This window comes from Hylobates moloch, unplaced genomic scaffold, assembly GCF_009828535.3.
Source record: "Hylobates moloch isolate HMO894 unplaced genomic scaffold, HMol_V3 SCAFFOLD_22, whole genome shotgun sequence".
NCBI lineage: Eukaryota > Metazoa > Chordata > Mammalia > Primates > Hylobatidae > Hylobates > Hylobates moloch.
The window spans coordinates 22,763,320-22,789,448 of NW_026652297.1; the positions used below are offsets into that span (position 1 = coordinate 22,763,320).

Here is a 26,129-nt window from a genome sequence, read left to right on the forward strand (position 1 = left end):
TTTTTTTTTTTTTTGAGACGGAGTGTCACTCTGTCGCCCAGGCTGGAATGCAGTGGCGTGATCTCAGCTCACTGCAACCTCCGCCTCCTGGGTTCAAGCAATTCTCCTGCCTCAGCCTCAGGAGTAGCTGGGACTACGGGTGCGTGCCACCATGCCCGGCTAGTTTTTTGTATTTTTTTTTTTTTTAGTAGAGACGGGGTTTCACCCTGTTAGCCAGGATGGTCTCAATCTCCTGACCTCGTGATCTGCCCACCTCAGCCTCCCAAAGTGCTGGGATTACAGGCATGAGCCACCGCACCTGGCCCCAAGATAATTTTAAAATATAAAATAATATTTTTATAACCTTGGAATGTAGCCGAGTTTCTAAGGATGTTTTAAAGTAACAAATATGACTATGCAAAAATTTAGAACTTTTGTGCAATGGGAAAAAATCACCATAAATAAATATGAAATATACACAAACTGGAAAAATATTTTTCTTATATAACAGACCCAAAGTAGATATTCTTAATATAAAAAGACTTTCTATACACTAATACAAAGATAATTACCTCAATAGAAAAAAGCACAAGAAATGAACAAAAAAAAGTTTTTAAGGGATATATAACAAGTTTCACAAAGAAATGCAAATAAAAATAAGTTAATTTCTTCCCAACTGATGAAGATAAAAAACACTGACAATATCCAGCAGTGGCAAGAGTATGGCCATTCATACGTTATCACGTACCACTGGGGAAGGGCAACCTGGAGCATCTTACTGAGTGGTAATTTAGAAATATGATTCAAAATGTTAAATGCACTTAATCTGTGACCCAACAATTTCACTTCTAAAATTTATCCTGAACAGACAAGTGCACAAAAATATATATACAATGATCCCACTTACAACATTACTTATTGGAAACAATCTAAACGGTTACTATTAGGAAATTAATTAAGCAAATTATAGTACATCTACTCAATGAAATTTTATTAAGCAGTCACTTAAAATGATGCCATGTTGCCACAATTATTGACAATAATTGTGAAGTACTTTTTACTTTATTCTTCTTTTTTTAATACTATTGACACGTTCTACAAAGGCTCATGCATCTTATTTTTTAACAGCTATATTGAAACATAATGAATATGCCATACAAGTCATCTATTTGAAGTGTATAATTCAACTGATTATAGTATATACAGAGTTGTATAAGCATAACCACAGTCAATTTTAGAACATTTTTATTACTCAATTCCAAAAATTACCCCACACCCATTAAACAGTCACTCCTCATCTCCCTCCAATCCCCCTTACCCTAGCAACCCCAAAACTGCTTTTTGTCTCCATAAATTAGCCTACTGTAGACATTTCATATGAAAAGAATCATCTAGTATATGGTCGTTTGTGACTGGCTTCTGAATCTGTAGTTTCACTGCCCATTTCTCTGATAAAGCTAAAATTCTTATTTTCTGTGGAAGCAAATGGGACTGACTTAGGAAAAAACTGCCCTGTGACTAATTCAGACTGTCTCAGCAGTAATATAAAGTATAAATTTCACCATCTTCACTTTTGTAACTTTTGCAACAGTACAGATGACTAAAAGTAGTACTGTTTTTCAATAACCACACAATAATGCAACTCTACATTTTATACAACTGAATTTGAAGAAGCCGTTTTTCATATTATGGCTGGATTTTTACTACGTAGTCATACAATGAACATTTCATAGCAGTGAATAAGTAAGAGCTACATGTATCAACATGGATAAATCTTAAAAATAATATTGAGAGAAAATTTTAACTCATAAAAGGATATATATAACAAAAAATACAGACAATAATAAATACTGACAAGGATGTAAAAATGGGTATCCTCATACATTGTTAATGGGAGTGTGTAACAGTATAGCCACTTCAGAAAACAGTTGGGCAGTTTCTTAAAAGGTTAAATATAAATTTATCATATGACATACCAATCCCACTCTTAGGTATCTACCCAAGGGAAATGAAAAGAAATATTCACACAAAGACTTGAGCACAAATATTCTTAGCAGATTTATTCATAATAGCCAAAAACTGCAAACAACATAGATGTCCATGGAATGGACTGACAGATGATGAATGTTTTGACAAGACATACTAGCAATGTAGTAATATTCACCAATAAAAAGGAAGAAATTATGGATACATGCTACAAAATAGACAAACTTCAAAAACATTATGCTCTGGACAAAGCCAGGCACCACAGACCAAATATTATATTATTCCATTTATATCAACTATCCAGAAAAGGCAAAGCTATAAAGACTAAGAAATAAATAAATAAGTTGTTGCCTTAGGTTGGGGAATGGGGATTAGGAGTTAATGTACATAAGAAATCATAGTGGAGTAATGAAAATGTTCTACAGCTGAGTCATGGTGACAGCCACACAATTTGGTTAAAAAAAAAAAAACTATGAATTGTACACTTGAAAAGATGAATTATACCTTTTGCAAGACACAACCTATTCCCCATCCCTCACCAAAGATAACTTTTTGTGTGTAAATTTATAGGAGAGTTGTCAAAAAATAAACTATGGTGGTATCTAAAGAAGGTTTCTACCATAAAAAAAGGGTGTCTGAGGGGATCGATTTTGTCACAATAAATTCAAGTGTGTCTGAGTACTCTTTGAAGGTCACTAAACTGCTAGAACACATCAACCTAAGGAAGTAAGATCTCTTATTCTTGGACTACATCAAATCCTAGACGTGAAGGAAAAACAGGTACAGAACTTTTGGTAATCATCCCAACCTCTCTACTCCAGGAATAGCAAACAAGTTTCACTCACACTGAAACTTCTGGCTCCCTAAAGATGGGAAAATTATGAAACTGCCCTGTGGCTAAGCAAGAAAGTATGCCATGACCTGATGTCGCAACAAGCATAGGAGAGGGAATGCACGTGAGATCATGTATTTGCCATCCCTGCTCTAGCCCACTCTATACTTAGCTAAGAGCACAGTTACACAAACAGCCCCCTTCAACTCTACAGAGAAAAGACAAAGGTGAGATAACCACACAGAAATATAATACAGAGGATGCAAGGTGTGTGGGGGTTGAGTCCACCAGTATAACAATAAATGCCAAACTCCACATTTCCACAAAGGTATCTCCTGACTCCCTTCAACTAGTTAGAACATTCTTATTAAATCAGGTGCCATTTGGTGTAGCTAAAGGAGATAATCTCTTTTTATTTAAAAAAATCAACTTGAGAAAATAAGCCTGAATTAGCCTATCTGAATTAAAGTAACTAATAAAAACTGCTTCAAAGATTTATTTTAATTATGATAGGGAATCTCAGATTTGGCCAAATCCTTCCACCCAAAATATCAATTTCCTCTTAAAAGAAGAATTATTTTAGAAATTGAAAGTTAGGTTTCAGGGCTGAGAAGGACAATGTTATAAAAAAGAACATTATAGAAGAAGACAAAGAAAAAGAAAACATAATGTCTAAGAATAAACTAATTTAGTCATTATACCTTTTTAAAGATTTCTGCAGTGGAAACAAATGAACAAGTGTTAGTCATCAAAGACTACTACTCATTTGATTCTGCCACAGTCCAAGCTAGAAAAAAATGAAACAAAACATCACAAGTCTCTCTTTAAAGCAAAAATGCAATGCCCTTTTGTCAAGCAGAAAAGAAATAACTTGAAATAAAATATTTTCATAAAGAACAAACTATGGAGTTTCATTATTTCTATACCTAGAATAATACTAATTCAATCAGTTAGATATTAGGCCCTACTATGTGAAAATCTATTAAAGAAGTCAAATATTCCTACTAGCCACAGGATATTCTTCCAGGAAATACAAAAATTCTAAATCAATCTCAGCCTTAAAAAAAAAAAAAAAAGTGATGTAATTCCACAACCACACTTTACCATTTTTCTGCTTTCCTTTCATCTACTACTTGTCTTGACAGTTATTAAAAGTTAGAACAATTAAGTGAAATTATCGTATGTAATATACTTCATGCAGATACGGAAATTTTTTTAAATAATCCATCTAGGAAGGCAGTTAATGTGCTTACTGCTGAGGTATTCTTGAGTGGGTTTTGATTTATTAGGACACCAGGTGTCCTATGAATTAGCCCATTACTTACTTAAATCATGCCCTTGATCCAGGAAAATCCCATGGTACCATTAACAAAATTATTCACACAAAAAAAATACACAAACTACATTCTGTACATCAATAGATGGTGGCTATTGGTTTCATGGAGGGAGTGTGCATAGTGGTTACCAGCATGAGTTCTAGAGCCAAATATCCTGCCTTTGAATCCTGGCTGCAAGATTTTGGGAAAAAAAATTACTTAACCTCTCTGAGCCTCAGCTATGTCATATATAAAGTGGGGACCTAACTCATAAGGTATTGGGAGGATTAAATAATACGATTTGCATAAAGTGCTTAGAAAAGTAACTAACACTTAGAGCTTATTCACTATCATTTGCTATGCACCTTCCTCCTTCTATTCCTCCTCCTACTACTACTGCTACTAATCTTCTACATTCTTTTCTTTCCAATGTAATAAGGCCACCTATGTAACATTTCTTGGCATTTGCTTCCCAGAGCATTTTTTTTCTTACACAGTTTGCTGGAATATTTTATTTGTGGCTGGTTCTAACTTTATGTTAATTGTGCTTTTTGTTTCCTGCAAAAATGCAGTGCCTTACTATTGCTGTATTTAGAATTGTAAATTTCAAATTCTATAAATAAAAAGTTAAATAATTTTACAGGAAGCTAGTCCTGATTATAAATGCAGACTAATGACTTTTTTTCCCCTACACAAAAAAGAATAAAATGCAATGTTTTAAAATAGCCCCCAATCTGTTGCTTACAAATAGTATTATATAGTATTGCTCTTTTATTGGTTCAAAAACAGGTACTATTAATTATTGAGTAAGACCTAAATTGGTTAGTTTGTATAGGTTTTGGGTTTCTGCTATGAAAATCCTATAAAACTACATCAATTTGGTTAACAATGTTATAACATTTAAAATTTTTTATACTTTTATTTTTCTAGTATTTCAACTCACAACATCCTTCCAAAGGTATTTTCTCATTTAATCAGAGCCAATTAACTGATGGTGACCATTGTGTTCTGGGCATAGTACTTGGCACACCTCCAGGAGGCACCATTCACAGTGGACTGAAGTGGAAGCAATCTGCAGTTAGGCAGCCTGCTCTCTATATATAACCGTATATATTATCGTATTTAGTTGATGTGATCTTTACAAATCATATAAGGTAGAGTTATTCCTATCATCGATATTTTATAGATGAAAAAAGAGATTGAGAAAGACAAATTGATTTGCTCAAGATCACAGAGTCAGTATCCGTCAGAACTAGAATCCAAATACCCCCGATACCTCCTATTTACTCACTTTTGATTTGAAGGTCATCTACCATATTTCTAATCTTCAAATTCTTCCACATACTCGTCAACTAAGGACAGCAGAGGCCAATTAACATCTCTTTAGAAATTACACAACTCAAGTATCTCTACAATTGTTATCAAAAGATGATTAGGAGAAATGAGATAACAAATTGTGGTCAGCAACAAGTGCTGAGTCTATCCTGGAACTCTGCCCAAGATAAAACCAAAAGACATTTCATTACTAAAACTAAGACATTTCATTATAATAGAAGAGCGCTTTCACAGTCTCACAGCGTAACTAAGAATGTACTACATCAAATTTCCAAAAGGGACTTTTTAACTTTTTATTTTGAAATAATTTTATACTTATAGAAAGGTTGCCAAATAGCACAGAATTCCCACATAACCTTCAATTAGGTTTTTCTAATGAAAACATCATACATAACTATACTACAGTTATTAAAATCATAAAATTAACATTGGTTCAAACTATTAACTAAACTGTGGGTCTTACTCAAATTTCACCAGTTACGCCACTAATGACTATTTTTTGATTCTAGAATCCTATCCAGGATTCCACATTACCTTTAGTTGTCATGTGTCCTTAGCCTCCCCCAATCTGTGGGAATTCCTTCTCTTTCAGGACTGTAATATTTTTTAAGAGTGCTAGTCCGTTATTTTGTAGAATGTGTCTCAATTTGAGTTTGTCTAATGTCTTCTCATGATGAAACTGAGGTTATATATTTTTGGCAAGAATATCATATAAGTGATGTTGTGCCCTCTTTGGTGTATCATATTATATTAGATGTTAATATATCTTATTACTGTTGATGCTAACCTTGATCACTTAGTGTCTATTAGCTGTCTCCTCCATAAAGTTACTATTTTTCTCTTTGTAATTATTAAACATCTCATGAATATACTTTTTAGACCTATACAAATATTCTATTTCTCCTTAAATGTTCACTCTTACTTTTGCTACCCATTAATAAGTCTTGCCTGCAACAATTATTACGGTGGTGTTTGCCTCACGGTGATTTTCTACTTTCCTCATTCTTTATACATTTATTAATTGTAATTTAAAAGAATGGTTTTTAAACTGTATCAAATGTCAAGGTCTCCAAAAAATCATCAAAAAGTTAAATGCAAAAAGCCAACAACAATAACTGTAGTGGACAACAGTATTTCATCTTCAGTCATAATGACCTTAACTCCCTGAATCCGATGTCTAGCAGTTCCTTTTTGAAGGATCTGTTTCAGTAAGTCGCTAATGACATCTGTCAGCAGCTGTACTGTTTTGTTTTTATAATTGTAGCCTCATTTTTTATTGCAAGTAATGCATCACGATGCATATTTAAGGTTTTCCAAATAAAGAGTCTTGAGCAATCTATTTTAAAGTAGCTAATACTACAGCACATTTTAGGCTAAGGGGTAAGCATTCCTCGGGAACCAAAACAACGAGGATAGCAAATATTCTGCCTCTGCAAATCTGATCTCATTCCTCAACCTGAAACCTTGCCACATAAGCATAAAATTATACCAGTAAGGAGGATCTCTCAGAATGGTGAATTCCAGAGCTCCAATTTTCAAGACTATTATTCCTATGACAGGATGAGGACCTGCAAACATGAATTATAAGCTTAAATTATTCACTTACTCTCTCACAAAAGGAAAGCCCATCAATCTAATGCCAAAAGACTTCAAGTTTATTTCTAAAGGTTTAAAGAAAGTGGTTTATTTATCAAAACTTTATTCTCTGTGTTTGTTGATTAAATACTTCAGTCTTACACTGAGGTCAAAGAATGTCAACCAATTACTATGTAAGAGAAGTCCTATTTCTTAGTACGTAATGTCACCCAGAATACACGGAATTATTTTAATAAGCAATCTTGATACACTATTTGTTCCCAACTATATTTCAACTATTGTAAGTAAAACCTACTTAATCTAATCTCATTCTTCAAACTAAAATCACAGTAAACTAGCAACTAGCACAGTGCCTGGCACATAACAAATATTAATGAGTAAGTACTGACATCAATCCATAATTTCTTCTAGACTACTTCCACTGCAGGCTACAAAAGTTGAGGTTTCCTTCTGCACATTCAAAAAACTACACATTTTAATTACTTCTTAAGAGAGATACTAAAATGACTCAGAATCTAATCTAAGTGATGTGGAAATATATTCCTAAACTTTGTCATCCGAAAACTACAATATTTTTGTAAAGGACATCAAGTCATTTTTAAAAGTGATTTATTTTCATAATGGATATTTGGGAGACAAAAATACACAACAGGAAATCCCACTCATAATTCTGATCTTACAAATTACTGTCATGATTAGTCCTGGAAACTAGTGCAAGATTATGGTTGTAGGATTTATGATGACTTCATTTTTGGTTGAAAATTTTAATCTATTCAAAACAAAACAAAACACTCTTGGTCTAAAGCATGGCCATGAGCAAGATTTTATTTCAGAGTCTTAACTATTAAATGAGGTCACTGGGGAAGTTGTGGTAGTCATTTTCTGACAGTTGCATAGAAAGCTTACAAGGTACCTAATTTGTATCTGCATATTCTCCGAAGATAAATATAAATATAATATAGAATACTGCTAGCCTATGCTTTAAAACATTGCTTATTACTGAAATGTCTATTAGAGTAGAGTGAGAAGAAAGAAATTGGTTATGCAATGCTTAGGAAAAACAGCTTCCTATTTTCTCAGATCCCAAATGACCAGAGGAAAAGTCTAACCAGCAGGGGGAGATACAGAGGAGAGTAGTAAGACAAAGAACAGGCTATAGGCAAGAAAAGCAGTTATAATTATAGACGGGAACACGGAATTTGTTAAAGGAAGTCTACTGTATAATTATATTTGAAAATTTAGCAAGATGCCCAGAGGCTGACTCGCAGCTGTCAGGAACTGGTGACTCTACTTTTGTTCATGCAGCGACCACTTCGGCAACTAAATCCACTATCCAGACATTACTAGAACTGACATTTAGAGTAAAGGAATAGATGTGTGCATGAAACTGTTTTTCTACAATGGATGAAAGCATCCATTTCAACAAAGTAACACTCTCTCTTTAGTTTCCTTTCTAGGCTTAGGTCTCCTCTTTGTATCCTCTCCCTCACAGAACCTAAACATTCTCATAAAAGCAGTAATCTAGGTACAAATCTCTTGAATTCTGACTAGACCATGAACCAATTCTACTACCAACTACAACTCTAAATTCAGCATGCTTACAATGAAACTTATTTCCCACCACCCTCACCTTGTCACAAAACTCTTTCGCCTTCCCCCCTACTTTTCTATTTCTCTAGTAGCACCAGCATTCTCTCAGGAAAACATGACAACTCATGTCTCTCTTTCCCATTCCCGATCTCCTATTCTGTAGTGATTCAAAGCATCAAATCCTATTCATTTCTCCTTAAAATTCTGTCATCTATCAATGAAAGATGTATCAATGTTCTAATCCCTAGTGCCACACAGAGAATGGGACCTTATTCGGAAATAGGATCTTTACAGAGGTAATCAAATTAAACTGAAGTGATGAGGATGGGCCCACACCCAGTATGACTGATGTCTTTATAAGAAGGGTAAATTTGGATGCAGACAGACACTCAGAGGGAAGATTATGTGAAGACACACAGAAAGAAGATGGCCATGTGACTGAAGTCACATAATACATCCACAAGCCAAGGACTGCCAGCAAACAACAGTAGCTGGAAAAATCAGAAAAGATTCTCCTCTAGAGCCTTTAGCCTACACTTTGATTTTTGGACTTCTAGTCTCTAGAACTGAAACAATAAATTTCTTTTGTTTTTAGCCACTCAGTTTTTGGTTCTTTGTTATGGCATCCCTAGAAAACTAAACAGCACCATAAACTGAATTTGGACTCAATTTTCTACCATCATCAAGCCCGCTACTTATCTCTGAATAGCATCCCATCCACCAATTTTGTCATGGCAGATTCATATGCATCATTTTGCTCCTCTTTCAATTACTGAGGCCTGCTCCCTAAATACTATATATCTCTTTAATCTGTTGATCTTTCCATTTTTACATCAATAATCTGGTGCAGGCAATCATCATCATGCCCCTGGACTAGTGTTCACGAAATAATCCCCATGTCCTTGCTTCTCTCTTGTTCATTCACCCTGAGCAAGCAGACTCTTTCTAAAATGCTAATCTGACCACACTTTCAGTGGATTACAGTTAGTAGTATCCATGGTCTCTCAGGACAAAGTCTGATTTTTTTTTTTAATTTTAGATTCAGGGGTAAATGTGCAGGTTTGGGCTTCTAGTATACCCATCACCCAAATAGTGAACACTGTATCCAATAGGTAATTTATCAACCCTCCCCTGTTCCAACCCTTCCCCCTTTTTGAGTCTCCAGTGTCCCTTATTTCCATCTTTACGTCCATGCATACATACCCACTGCTTAGCTCCCAATTTTAAGTAGAACATGCAGCATTTTGTCCAAATTGTTTATAATGGGTGAAAAAACTTTACATGTTCCGGACTCCAAAACTAAAGAGAAAAAAAGAGACCATCGCTCACTGCTCCCATGTCAAACAAACAGGCAAATATTTTCAGGTTCTGAAACACACCAATGCTTTTCACATCTGCTTATTAACTCTCTTCCCCTTATTTAATCATTCATTCATTTAACACATAAACACAGTGAGTATCCATCATGTGCCAAGTATAGTTCCAGAAGCTAGAAAAACCACAGAAAACAAAGCAAAGTTCCTACCCTCATGAAGCTTACATTCTAAAGAGAGTGTTTAAACAGCTGATAAACAAACAAAAATAAATATACACAAACTCAGAAATTATTAAGTGCTTCAGAGAAAAGTAAAGCAAGCTATGGGGAATAAGGTAAGTTGGCGTAGGGAAAGGAGCAAGGTTATGATTTTATATAAGGTGCTCAGAGAACACCTCCCTGACAAGGTGACACTTAAGAAAAGACTTAAAGATAGTGGGGGTAAATTTTCTGTGGATAACTGAGGGAAGGGTTTTCCAGACAAAGGGAAGAGCAAGTGCAAAGACCCTGACGTGGAGCAGACTTGCAGTACTGAAAGACCATCACTGAGCCACTGTGACTGCAGTAGGGGGAAGGAGCAGAATTTGTGCAGATGAGGTTTTAGGGAAGTCAAATGATATACTGTCTTAAACCCATCGTAAACTTTTTAAAAATAATGAGCAAAAAAAGGACAACAGTGGAACTTCTTAGTAGCCTGATCTGATATTCATTACAAAAGAATGACTTTGATCCTAGGTAAAGAACAAATCTGTGGAGTAAGGAAGCTAGTCCAAAGGGAGATAGCTAAGAGGATTCTGCAAAGTCCAGGTGACAATGGTGGCTTGAAATGAAGTAGAATATACAGATTCAATGCTATTTCTATTCACACTACCAACAACATTCTTCACAGAAATAGAAAAAACTATTTTAAAATTCGTATGAAACTAAAAAAGAGCCTGAATAGCCAAGGCAATCCTAAGCAAAAAGAACAACGCTGGAGGCATCTCATTACCCAACTTCAAACTATACAAGGCAACAGTAACCAAAACAGCATGGTATGGGTACAAAAACAGGCACATAGACCAATGGAACAGAATAGAGAGCCAAGAAATAGGGCCACACATCTATGACCATCTGATCTTCAAAACAGCAGATAAAAACAAGCAACGGGTAAAAGACTCTCTATTCAGTAAATGGTGCTGGGATAACTAGCCATATATAGATGATTGAAACTGGACCCCTTCCTTACACCATACACAAAAATCAACTCAAGGTGGATTAAAGACTTAAAATGTAAAACCCCAAACTATAAAAATCTTAAAAGACAACCTAGGCAGTACCGTTCAGGACATAGGCACAGGCAAATATTTCATGACAAAGACACCAAAAGCAACTGTAACAGAAGCAAAAATTGACAAGTGGGATCTAATTGAACTTAAAAGCTTCTGCACAGCAAAAGAAACTATTAACAGAGCAAACAGGCAACGTACAGAATGGAAGAAAATTTTTGCAAACTATGCATCTGACAAAGGTCTACCATCCAGCATCTATAAGGAACTTAAACAAATTTACAAGAGAGAAACAAACAACACCATTGAAAAGTGGCCAAAAAACACGAACAGACACTTTTCAAAAGAAGGCATACATGCGGCCAACAAGCGTATGAAAAAAAGCTCAGTATCACTGATCATTAGAGAAATGCAGATCAAAACCACAATGAGATACCACCTCACACCAGTCAAATGGCTAGTATTAGAAAGTCGAAACATAACAAATGCTGGCAAGTTTCCAGAGAAAATGGACCACTTATACACTGTTGGTGGAAATGTACATTAGTTCAACCATCGTGGAAAGCAATATTGTGATTCCTCACAGAGGTAAAAGCATTCAATCCAGCAATCCCATTACTGGGTATATACCCAGAGGAATATAAATCATTCTACCATAAAGACACAGGCACATGAATGTTCACTGCAGCACTATTCACAATGGCAAACACATGAAATCAACCTAAATGCCCATCAATGACAGATTGGATAAAAAAAATACGGTACATATACACAATGGAATAATACTATGCAGCCATAAAAAAAGAATAAGCTCATGTCTTTTGTGGGACCATGGATGGAGGTGAAGGCTATTATCCTTAGCAAATTAATGCACAACCGAAAACCAAATACCCCATGTTCTTATAAGTGGGGCTAAATGATAAGAACTTATGAACACAAAGAAGGAAACAACACACACTGGCGTCTACTTGAGGGTGGAGGCTGAGAGGAGGGAGAGGAGCAGAAAAGGTAATTATTGGGTACTGGGCTTAATACCTGGGTGATGAAAAAATATGTACAACAAACAACTGTGACACATGTTTAGCTATGTAACAAATCTGCATGTACCTCCAAACCTAAAATAAAAGTTAAAAAAATAAAAACAATGCACTCAAAATAAGAAGACATTTATGCAGCAAACAAACATATGAAAAAGTGCTCATTATCACTGGTCATTAGAGAAATGCAAATCAAAACCACAATGAGATACCATCTCATGCCAGTTAGAATGGTGATCATTAAAAAGTCAGGAAACAACAGGTGCTGGAGAGGATGTGGAGAAATAGGAACGCTTTTACACTGTTGGTGGGAGTGTAAATTAGTTCAACCACGTGGAAGACCGTGTGGCGATCCCTCAAGGATCTACAATTAGAAATACCATTTGACCCAGCAATCCCATTACTGGGTATATACCCAAAGGATTATAAATCATGTTACTATAAAGACACATGCACACATATGTTTACTGCAGCACTATTCACAATAGCAAAGACTTGGAACCAACCCAAATGTCCATCACTGATAGACTGAATAAAGAAAATGTGGCACATATACACCATGGAATACTATGCAGCCATAAAAAAGGATGAGTTCATGTCCTTTGCAGGGACATGGATGAAGCTGGAAACCATCACTCTCAGCAAACTAACACATGAACAGAAAACCAACCACATGTTCTCACTCATAAGTGGGAGCTGAACAATGAAAACACATGGACACAGGGAGGGGAACATCACACGCCGGGGCCTGTCGGGGGGTGAGGGGCTGGGGAAGGGATAGCATTAGGAGAAATACCTAATGTAGGTGACGGGTTGATGGGTGCAGCAAACCACGATGGCACATGTATACCTATGTAACAAACCTGCACGTTCTGCACATGTACCCCAGAACTTAGAGTATAAAAATAAAATAAAATAAAATAAAATAAAATAAAATAAAAAATAAATAAAACTGGTTCGTCAAAGAGAAAAAAAAAGAAAAAGAAATAAAAGAAATTGGGTACAGGTGGTCAGAAATGGCTGGATTCTAATAAGATGACCAATATATTAACATGTACATGGACAGGCCTCTGCCTAAATAAGACATCTTTTTATTACTTTAATAAATTTCAACAATAACAAAGTAATAATTTCAAATGAGTAAAGATTTTTATCTCTCCTCTACTCATAAGAAAAAATTCATGAGACAGAAGAGAAACTAGAAGCCAAATTGATTTCTTAAAGAAAAAAAGAAAGTCATACTTTCGAATTTGGAACGATTCTCCCAAGGCAGGGCTTTCACATAGCGGCTCTGTATTGATGAAAGTATTCCCCTCCCTACACCTGGTTTAAAGTTGCTGCAAGAATTTTATTCTTTTTCTGAGGGATCATCTTTAATATATTCTACCTAGTGATGTAATTCTAAAATCTTAGCTGGTAACTCAATGTGTAAAGTGGTGAATGTACTAAAACAGTGACTTTGGGTACAGTAGCTCTGATTATCACATCCCTTTTAAACTTCATTTATACAAGGCAATCCCTTTTGACTGAAGGAACAGATTTTATACTGCATTGACATGTGAGAATTTCATTTTATTAATCTGGAGCACTCCCAGTGCTATCAGGTCAATTTAATCACTCACTAGCAATTAAAAATATGGCAACAATACTATTATTGGGATCACTGCATATCATTTTCCTGGAAAAGAAAAATCAAGATTTTTTTTCCTTCCTTAAAACTTAGCTAAAGTTGTTATTCAATTGTTTGTTATTCTTAAAAGTGAGTTCTCTCTTTATTTGAATCAAAAAAACTCTTAAATATCATTTAAGTCTCATATCTATAAAATACATAACATTTTCATTTAAAAATTGAACACTCAAATTAACACATTTCCAGCTTTATGGAAAAATAAGAAAAATGAGTTTCCAAGAAGAGAAAAGAGAATGTTTATAATATAACAAAACAGCTTTACAATCAATAAGCATCCCAGAATATAATCATTCTTCTGAAGTATCTAACATGTTACATCATCAGACCTATATTAATGTAGGTCCTCACAGTAATATTTGATTTTTCAGAATTGTTAAGAGACGGTTTCAGCATCTTCAAACTGTTCCATACTTTGTCCATTAATTTACTCCTTGTCCATGTACGAGACCAGTCTGGCCAACATGGTGAAACCCCGTCTCTACTGAAAATACAAAAAACTTCGTCGGGCATGCGCCTGTGATCCCAGCTACTCGGGAGGCTGAGGCAGGGGAATTACTTGAACTAGGGAGGCGGAGGTTGCAGTGAGCCAAGATTGCACTACTGCACTCCAGCCTGGGCGACAGAGACTCCGTCTCAAAAAAAAAAAAAAAAAAAAAATTTTACATTTCCTTCCCCACTCCAGGAGAAACCACTGGGTTACAGTATTCATGTCAATATCATATATCTATTGTTAGGTGAGGAGAAGGCCAGGAATTTTGTTCCAGAACTTAAAACCCAAGCCGGTGAATATGCAAGAGTGAAAACTCTCACAAAAACCAGAAGTTCAAGGTCCCCTGAGTCTGCCTGAAAACCCAAAATGAGAACGAAACAATGCGGGGGACATCAGATCTTCCAGAGCTTCCGACCACATAAGGAAAAGATTTCCTAGGTTGAAAGGGTGTCGGCACAGAAGAAACTCATCTTTTTAAAACAAGATGACCTAGGACCAAAGACTTGATTTTAAACCATTAAAAAAGCCAACTCATATTCCTATTTGGTGGAAATATATTCAAGGGTTACAGACAAATTTCTAAGTCTCTCAAGGAAAAATAAGTTAAAGAACAGCCTTTATAGACCTGATCTAGTCCTAAGTAGAGGACTTTCTACTCTCATTTGCCATCTTACCACAAGTTTCTAGTAGAATAATCTTTCTTCCTTTCTCTACCCTACTATATAAAATATAAAGCATTTTTAAAAATCAATACTACATTATATTTATCATATGAAAATAAATTATTTACAAAGGAAGGCTCAAAACTACATTGAAAACTTCAAGTCTGAAATGAAGAAATATTTAAAAGTATAAAAAGCTTCCTTAAACTGTTGTTCAGGTATTTATTATAGATGTTTCCTTAAACCAGTAAATTTCCTTTACATTGGGAGAAAAAGTATTCCAAATAAGGACAAAATGGATATAACATAAAATGATAATAAATATAACACAACAAATTCACGGACTCTAGCACTATATCTTGTTATCATTATAGATGGAAAAATAGGTACAGTCTGTTAACAATCAAGTCCGAAAAAAGTAGTTTAATCAGAATGACAAACACCTTCAGGTTTTAAAACATAACTCACTGTGACATTTAAAATCTACAAAGAATATTTCTGCAGCACCCTGATTATTCTGTAACAGAATTAGACTTTTTAAATCAAATGAAAGCCAGAAGAATTAAAGACTACCTGAACCAGGAAGTTTGTTAGAATTACTATATGACCCAGCAATTCAACAAGTAAATGTACATACATGTTCAATGCAGCACTACTCACAATAGCCAAAAGATAGAAACAGCCCAACTGTCCATCAAGGGATGAATGGATAAACTGTGATATGTACAACAATGACATATTGTTCAGCCATAAGAAGAAATGAGGTACTGACACATGCTAAGATATGGACGAACCTTAAAACACTGCTAAGTGAATGAAGCCAGACACAAAAGTCACTATTATTCCACTTACATGAAATAACCAGAATAGGTAAATCTACATAGTCAGAACACAGACTGGGAGGAGTATGGGGACAGGTGAAAATGATTAATGGATACAGATTTCCTTCTGAGGTGATGAAAATGTTTTAGAACTAGATAGAGGTGCTGGATTGCACACTTTTAAACACTTTATGTTTTATGAATTTTATGTTATGTGAATTTTATGTTATCTTAAAAAATAAAATAAATAATAATGCTGCAGCATCACCAGTAATAAGACATCATTTACCACTGGTATGATACACTGAGTGTATCAGAGGACATCATCTCTACAGTATCCTTCTCAATAATGGATAACCTCAGTCTGATCATGAGAAAATACCAGACAAGGCCAAATTGAGGGATATTCTAAAATACAGCTGACCAGTGAGTACTATCCAAAAGTCTGAAGGTCATGAAAGACAAGGAATGACTAAAGAACTATCACACACTAGGGTAGACTAAGGAGACATAACAACTAAATGTAATGTAGGTTTCTAGATTAGATCCTGAAACAGGAAATGGTGGAAAAAGTGGTGAAATATCAACAAAATCTGTAATTTCATTAATAGTACTATAATAAGGTTAATTTCTTAGTTTTGAAAATTAAACTATGGTTACATAAGATGTTAACATTAGGGGGAGTTGGGAGAAGGGTACTATTTCTGCAACTCTTAAATTATTTCAAAATAAAAAGGAAAGTAAGAAGGAAAGAAGGGAAGGAAGGATGGGAGAATGAGGCCTAGCAACCAACCTTAACATCCTTCATGAACATATATATTAAGAAAATACTGACATAAATTAAGTGTATAAGGATTAGAGGGGTTATTCTAATGGTGAGAAATAATTCACAAAATTTGCATCTACTTAGGAGATACGCATTCTTTTTGGGGTGAGGGAGTAGATTCTTCAAACAGTCAAGTCAGCTTCATTAAATTTTAAAAATCAGGTTATGCAGAATTTAAACTAGTATTGACATTTTCGACAGCAGACTTCAAAATTAAAACAAGCAAAGTCAAAGGGAAAAAATCAAAACAAAACACAATTCCTATAGGTTCCTACTATATTTTAAATTTAATATTAAAATGAGAAAAGTATATTCATTTTAGCAACATGACTAGAATTACACTGACTTAAATTTGTTTGATAATTTAATCAGATTTAGTTTTACTTTAAATCTGTAACCTTCTTCTTAGACACATAATAAAATGATTGAAAAAAATTTTGATATGTAATTAATAAATCAGTTTGTGTCTGGACATAAAATTCTTAGTTGCCATGCCATTATGTAGGAGGTAACTATCAAAAACAATTATCTTGAAACTGTATACACCAATCATTTTAAAAATGAAACCCACCAATATAAATTCATAAAACTTCCACTTTCATTAACCATATTCACATCATGGCATCCAAATACTATATATAACCATAATCCTAATAATGAGAAAACAATCATCTTCATTAAATCTGCAATAGGTTGAGGACACCTAATCCGAAAATCTGAAATCTGAAATACTACAAAATCTGAAACTTTTTGAATGCTGACGTGATGCTCAAAGGAAATGCTCATTGGAACAAATATTCCAAAATCAGAAGAAAAATTCAAATTCCGAAATACTTCTCATCCCAGGCATTTTGGATAAGAAATACTCAACTTGCACTAAAAAGAGACATTTAAATACACTTGATCTTAGCCAAAAGGCCAAGAAGTGATAGAGACATTTAAATAAAGAACCATATATTCTCATTCTCAGAAGGAACCAACCCTGCTGACACTTTGATTTCATACTTTCAGTCCCCAGAAAAGAAAATACATTTCTGTTTTTAAGCCATACAGTCTGTAGTACTTTGTTACCGCAACCTTAGTGCACTAATACAGCTATTATGCAGCAAATGAAGCAGTGCCCTCCTGTATTCACTCAGTAGCCTTTGCCTAGAACATCTTCCAGATTAAAGGAGCAATTTTCTCAACTCCTATAGACCAGCATACTTTATTGAAAATGGCGATCACAATCACTCTCTCAAAGAAGCTGCCTTGAATCCAGTCTCCGAGCCATGGCTTCTGGTTGTATACCACACCAGCAACAATAAATCGGACATTGGGTTGGCACCAGGCTCAGGGTCATCAGTAAACCAGAACCTTCACAACCTGGCTCTTTTGCAAGGAAGCGCTGCTTCAAATTTTCTGTGCCTCTCAAACAATTTGAATAATCTATGGAGAAACCTCCCTTCTGCCTTAGTTGCTGACGTAGGCAAGTTAATAATGCAAGCCAAAATGATATGGAAACAGAAACTCCTGCTGGTAGCCAGACAGAAAAAACGGCATATAGAGTAATAGTAAGTTTGTTTGATATGTTCCCTGAAAACCGAAATTACTTCCTATAATCTTAAAACCAGGCCCTGTTCTCAGATTTCCATGAAAGCCCCTACTCCTATTCCTGCTACACACACATCTTTTAAACATGAACTAACTTCAGACACTCCTCTCAAACACAATTCAAAGTAAAACAGAAATAGAGATGACCCAAACCCAGATCCTACTCTTCGGGAGTTCATTCCAGTGTATGTCAAATACTACTTTTTTTTAATATGAGCTGAACTGTGTGCTGAATGCATTTCATACACTTTCATGTATTTTTTCACTAGAAAATGATGAACTAGATATTTTATCATCAAACATACAGATGAATATACATATAAAATATGCACATTCAAACAGAATAGTTCAAGCACCTAGGCCCACACTGCTGATGGAATGAGGTATGGATTTGTCAAGGGGCGACAGGATGGCTGGCTCTCCAAAGGTGTCATGGGAAAGTCATTATCCTATGAATTTAATAGGTTCCAGGTCTAGCCTTCAGCCACACTGACTAAAAACTGGAGATTGATAGAAACTTGTGTCCTTAGGGACACACAAGTGGCAAGTAAAAAAGGCCCGAATTTGAACCTTGTCTGCTGAAGTCTATCTTTTCATCACTATTCCACCACCAAAAAAACAAAACAAACAAACAAAAAACCTGGAGCATCAATCTGCAACTCCCTGCATATATCTCTATATACAGAGAGGTAAAAACCAGAATATTAAAAATCTCCCAACAAAAGCTGGGATAAGTAATACCAACTTCAAACTTTGGGTCCTTCCTTTGATGGCAGCCAATCCACTCTCCACCCTCAATGGACAAATTCTTTCTTTCTTTCTTTCTTTCTTTCTTTCTTTCTTTCTTTCTTTCTTTCTTTTGGTGGGGGGAACAGAGTCTCACTCTGTCGCCAGGCTGGAGTGCAGTAGCGCAATCCCGGCTCACTGCAACCTCCACGTTCCAAGTTCAAGTGATTCCCCCGCCTCAGTCTCCCGAGTAGCTGGGACTAGAGGCATGTGCCACCATGCCCGGCTAATTTTTTGTATTTTAGTAAAGACGGGGTTTCACCATGTTGGCCAGGATGGTCTCGATCTGCTGACCTCGTGATCCGCCCGCCTCGGCCTCCCAAAGTGCTGGGATTACAGGCGTGAGCCACTATGCCCGGCCGGACAAATTCTTTAGCTGCATCAATATAGTCAATCAGGAAAGTGGCCAAGGCTTCCAAGCCCATCAGTCATTCTGCCTCTTTAGAGACTTTGCATCTCTGTATCTACTCGTTCTTTCCTATAGATTTTAAACTCTCAACACCTATCTTATTTCCCTTATGACCAACTACTTGAGTAAAGCCTTTCTGTAGCTCCAATTTATTAACAACAAACATATTCAGTAAATTTCACTGCTGAAAATTCAGCTATTTTATGCAAAAACATAAATACAGTCATGTGCTGTATAATGACATTTCAGTCAATGTCAGACCACGTATAGGATGGTGGTCCCTTAAGATTATAATACTGTAATTTTACTGTTCCTTTTCTATGTTTATATAAACAGATACCATTGTGTTACAACTGCCTACAGTACTCAGTGGAGTAACATGCTGTACAGGTTTGTAGCCAAGAGCAATGGACTACATCATATAGCCTAGGTATGTGGCAGTCTGTACATCATCTAGTTTTGCATAAGTACATTCTATGATGTTCACACAAAGATGAAATCACCTAACAACACATATCTCAAAACCTGTTCCCATCAAGTGGAGCATGATTGGATACTTAAATATCCACTAACTCCATTCATTCAATTAGTTATTTGATTTCCTGCTATATATACTACTATTACTGTCTACATGCTAAAAGTATAAAGATTGTAACATCACTCTGTCCTCAAGTTGTTCAAAAATCCAGTAGAAGGGAGTTAGAAGTTCAGAAGAAATTACAGTTGCTCTTAGTTAACAGCTCAGCAGTCCAAAACAGGAAAAATTTCATGAGATGAAGCTTCAGGATGAACAGGAGAAGGGAAGGGTATTAAAAGCATAGTAAAAATACATGTCAATGCAGAAAAGTAAAGAGAAGAAAAAACAGAAGACTCCCAGCCAAGGAAAAGGCAATCTGTTCAGAATTATTAAATCATGTGGCAAGAAAGTAAGACCAGTAGGGTGTTTACAACCTTTTATCTACTCTGATATCTGAGGCAGTTACAGCTTTTTTTTTTAGACAGGGTTTCGCTCTGTCACCCAGGCTGGAGTGCAGTGGCACAATCTCAGCTCACTGCAACCTCAACCTCCGCCTTCCGGATTCAAGCAATTCTCGTGCCTCAGCCTCACAAGTAGCTGGGATTGCAGGCATGCACCACCACACCCCACTAATTTTTGTATTTTTCAGGAGAGACAGGGTTTTGCCATGTTGGCCAGGCTGGTCTCCTGATCTCGGGTGATCCACCTGCCTCGGCCTCCCAAACTGCTGGGATTACAGGTGTGAGTCACTGCGCCCAGCCAGTTATAGTTCTTAATACAAGAGAAATCATCAAATAGGAAGGTATATCAGAATTTGGGAGACAGAGTTTTAAAAGGTCCATGCAAGATTCAGATTCCCCATCCTTAGGAAGTAAATGTTCCTTCCCATGACTGAGAATCACCATTGTACAGAGCGGGAAGGGAACCTTCAACCAGAACAAAAACATAATGAGATCTACCATTGAGAAAGACTATTTTGAGATTATATACTACACATCCCTACTTGGGAATACTATGAAGCTTTAAAAATAGAATGAGTGGATTTGTGTGAGCACATGGATCTATGTACTCACATGGATCTATGTACTCACATGGAGCTAAGTTCAAAAAGAAAAAGTCAAGGTGCTGAATAATATGTATCATATGAATATTCTGGCATAGGGATTAGGGAGTCCAAATGATAAATAAGGTCTAACCAGAATAAGAAGAGCTGATTCCAGAGATAAGCATCTAGGAAGAATCAACAACATCTGTTAGACGTTATGGATAAAGGAGAGGAAGGCATCTAGAATGCCTTGTTTTTAATCCTAAAAAAGGCAAAGAGATTCCTTTTCTGTTCTGCTAGTTGCTTATCAACCTATTTAATTTAAAACTACTTTGAATCAATTTATTACAAATTCCAAATTAGTGGTATTTGTTGCAGTGCACTTTGACATATGTAAGAGCTAAAGAAATTTATTAACAGTGGATGAATTGACAGGAAAACACAGCCTTTCATCCTTCAGGAAAACATGCAAACAAATACTACCAACCAGGGACAGACAATTCAAACCTCAAACTTACATTTGCTCCAATATTACCTGAGGAATTTTTTTCTTACATACCAGTACTTTTAGTCCTTCCTAACTTAAATCCAGGATAAGATCTTTCTGCCATCAATTTAGAACTCTTCATTTCCAGTACTCTCATTCTCAGTCATTAAACATTTCAATATATAAATTATACAATTATACTTTAATACTTTAAAAAAACCTAGTTACACAAGGCAAGACAAACCACTGAGAATTTGGGCCCACAGAATTATACTGCCTTCCTTTGCGGGAGGGACAAATAGTGATGATGTATGACAGTTTCCTGAGAAAATGTCACTAACATTTATTTAATAATGCAATCTCCTTACACTTTACCTGTGTCAGGCAATATTTACAATTTTTCCAATCTCCACATAACAAAGAAAGCCCAAGCAACTACAAAAATACCTAACTAGTATTTCTTTCCACAACATGATTTTCATTTCTGTGTTCTGTAAATAAGAAAATAATTAAAAGCCATAGTACTAATAAAAATGCAAAAAGAGAAAGAAACTAAAATCTTGATGAAGGAGTGGATTAGAACTTTTATAACGCTTATGGAAGAGACTCCACTGGTTGCAAATCCAACATCCATTTTTACCTTTCCCCTCCCATAACTCAGGAGAAGCTGACCTACCCAGACTCCCTCAAGTGCCTGGGCTAGATCCTGAACCAAATGCTATAATACCATCCTTCCTGCAAGTAAGTGGTTCAGAAACCCAGACTTAATTAAACCAAACAGCAAATGGTGATTGTTATTGGTCCAGAGATAACATGTGATCTAAACGGGGCCAATAAAACTGAAGGAAACAACTTTTGGTCTACAATAATAAGAAAAATTCTTGTTTCCCTACTGGAACTGAAGAATGTTTGTTGTCCCAGCTACGGATAGTAGCTATCCTATAAACATGAAGGAAATCAGACTGAAGATAAATTTAAAAAGACAGTAAGTCAGGCTGATACCTTGCTCATATAGTGCCTGGAGATAAAGCCCTAGAAGCTCCCCTACCTATAGTTTCCATTGTAGGGAAAAAATAAACTTCATTCTGGAATAAGGCAGACTATTTGGGAGTTTCTGTTACTAAAAGGCGGGACCACCATAATTTTAAGTATTTTTAAATAGTCTCTCAAAAATAAGTACCTATATGAAAGCTATTTGAAACTTGGAAATAGCTTTAATAAACAATGTTTTATAAGCAAATTTACAATCTTTCGAAGGCTAACATAAGCTTTCTTAAATACACTAAAAGCTCAGTCACAAAAATCTACATGACCACTTAATAGACAAATAAATAACACGTATAAGCTAGTTTAATCTGATTGCATAAAGATATTTATAATACATTTCTCAATAAAGAAAAATTGAATTATAACCCAAGGGTGGGTTAATTTGTACAAATTTTGAATAATGTCGCATATATTTCCCAAACAGATGCTAAGAGACTCTACAAGGACACTCCGCTCAATCAGAAGCCAGATTGAAGTCCCATCTGGAGCCTAATGGCTCCATGGTTCCATTACAATTACCTAAGTCACCAAAAGTGAGACTTAATGGTTATACATCATAGAATCTCTCTTCGAAGTATACACAGTCTTATCCCCAAAACCAGAAAATCAAGTCAAAAAATAATTTTGCGAATGTACACACAGACACAAGAGATTTGGTAGATATCCAAATGCTGCCTTATTGGTAGATATCCAAATGCTGCTGTATTTGTTCACGGACATTGAACTTTTTCTATATGATTTTTCACTGGTTATTCATTAGCATCTTTTTTTTTTTTTTTGATGGAGTCTTGGTCTGTCGCTAGACTGGACTGCAGTGGTGCGATCTCAGCTCGCTGCAACCTCCGCCTCCCAGGCTCAAGCGATTCCCCTGCCTCAGCCTCCTGACTGGCAGCGACTACAGGCGACTGCCACCTCACCAGCTAATTTTTTATATTTTAGTACAGATGGGGTTTCACCATGTTGGCCAGGATGGTGTCAATCTCCTGACCCTGTAATCTGCCCACCTCAGCCTCCCAAAGTGCTGGGATCACAGGTGTGAGCCACCGCGCCTGGCCAGCATCTTCTTAAAAGTGTTTTTGGACACAGTTGCTAGGATAGTGCATCACCTTCATTTGAAATGGAAAGGACAAAGTTCACCTATCTCCCTCAACTCCCCTTTGTTTATAAGACAGGGTCTTACTCTGTCGCCCAGGTTGCTGTGCAGTGGCACAATCATTGCTCACTGCATCCTCAAACTCCTGGGTTCAAGTAATCCTCCCATCTCAGCCTTCCAAGTAGCTAGGACTACAGCTATGCACCACATGTCCAGCTAATTTTTTGATTTTTTGTAGAGACAAGGTCTCGCTATGTTGCCCAGGTTGGTGGTCTCTAACTCCTGGCCCCAAGCAATCCTCTCACCTTGGCATCCCAAAGCACTGGGATTACAGGCATGAACCACCACACCCAGCCCACTTTCTCCTTTAACACCAGCCTTGAGAGTAACTCAGACACCTGGAATTATCTCTTTCATATTTATCTTCTCAGATCCTATCACAGACATTATTTCTCATTAAATCAGGAAAACTGAGTTAAGCCATTTTATCTCCTAATTTTCATGGCTAGAAGTTGTCACAGTGCCAAAGAAGTTTAGAGGAGGAGGTTACCTGGAAAGCATTCGAATATCAGCAACCAGACCAATGCTATTAAAAGTATAGTCTGATTTCACTGCCTGAACATGAACTGTTTAAAATATTTTACAGCAATTTGATAGAGTAATGAGCCAATATTTTATGTATTTGATTTTTTTCTCTAGAGTAGGATAGGGTCCCGAATGTGAAGGCTGAATTCCACTTGAAAATGTCTGCTGACCTAACAAAGTGCTTTGCTTTACTCTTTTAATTTGAATGCCTTTAGATAGAACCCAAGCCCTCTGATTAGCTAAAGCACTAAGTTATTTGCAACTGTTATCTGGTCAGTCCCAGAAGGCATCTGAGTGTCCAATTAAAGATCCACTGGACAAGTGTTTCTCAAATTTTAACACCCCTTAATAGGTAAGCAATTTAGTGAGGTTTTTTTTTAATATCTGGCACTGCATGGCATGATATGTATGGCATGACACACAAAAAGTAGAAACATAGTATGTGTATATACACACATACATATACTTGTATGTGTTTATGTACATGTGTGTCCGTGGTTGTGATTTAAATTTTCTTACTGAGGTTCATGGGCAAAAAAATGGAATGAACAGCACTGTACCAGACCAGTATCTTCATTTCACAGATGGAGAAGCTGAGACTCAAGGTCGCGGTCAGCTGGAAGCAGTTCCAGTGTGCTTTCCTTTACATTCATGATTGTAAGTTTGTATGTACACTGAGGTCTGCAAAGCCAATACATAGAAAATACAGAATATAAGCCCCAAAACTGATTATTTTAAAATCCTAGATCAATTAAAACTTTATTAGGTATTTTTTAAGTTTTAAATACTAAAGATGAAAATTTTTATGTAGAACAATACATATTTGATTACATAAAAATTTAAAATGGTTATATGACCCAAAAATAAAACAAATCCAAACAAATAAAATCAAATTCCTCAACTCACTAAAAAAAAAAAAAATCAAACACAGAAAAAAAATACTGACGACATACGACAAAAGACTGATCTTCTTAATATATAATATAGTAATTAAATATGAGAAAACTACCTGAGTAACAGGTAAATGGTATTGAGATGAATTACAAAATAAATATAAATGGTCAATAGCATTAAAAACGGGTACATTACAACAAGATACTACTTTTCTCTTATAAAATTAGCAGAGATGTTTTCTTTTTAAGTATTAATACGAGTACTGATGTAAAAAATCCAGGAATCAAAATTGCTGGTGGAAATGAAACTTGTTAAGTTTGGCAGTAAGTATCAAGAGACTTGTAATTACCCTTCTAACCAGTAAGTCCGTTTCTGGAATTTAGCCTATGGAAATAATGAGGGATATATGCAAACATTATTAAAAGTAGTTTGAATGCAGTAGTATATGTAACAGTGGAAAATTCTAATAACCCAAATAGTCATCTATGGGAACTGGTTAAAAAATATATAGTACATCTATATAATAATAGAATGTTATGCAACTATTAAAAGAGATGATATAGGCTTATATTTTCTGCTCACAATATACTATTAAATGAAAAATAGATGCAAAAAAATCCCATTTTTCATATAAAAAACTTATAAAACACATGTAATCCATTCTTACAACAACCCAACATCTTTAGAATAAATGGAAAAATGCATTTTTACACTGAACTTTCTAACACAATCATTTTCTGTTGTTTGTTTGTTTGTTTGTTTTCCTGAGATGGAGTCTCACTCTGTCGCCCAGGCTGGAGTGCCGTGGCATGATCTCAGCTTGCTGCAACCACCGCCTCCCAGGTTCAAGCAATTCTCCTGCCTCAGCCTCCTCAGTAGCTGGGATTACAGGCACACACCACCATGCCCAGCTAATCTTTTTTGTATTTT

General features: G+C 35.8%; 1 protein-coding gene across 9 annotated transcripts in view; it reads right to left on the reverse strand.

The window, feature by feature from the left end:
• Window positions 1-26,129, reverse strand: part of TBC1D5 (TBC1 domain family member 5) — a 590,707-nt gene that overhangs the window by 489,043 nt on the left and 75,535 nt on the right. For 6 of the 9 annotated variants that reach the window (XM_058433546.1, XM_032143403.2, XM_032143400.2 and 3 more), the window contains exon 2: window positions 24,866-24,986. The exons of the other annotated variants lie outside the window; for them this stretch is intronic. The gene's annotated coding sequence lies outside the window, so the exon portion shown is untranslated. The remainder of the gene's footprint in view (window positions 1-24,865; window positions 24,987-26,129) is intronic. 9 annotated transcript variants of the gene reach the window in all.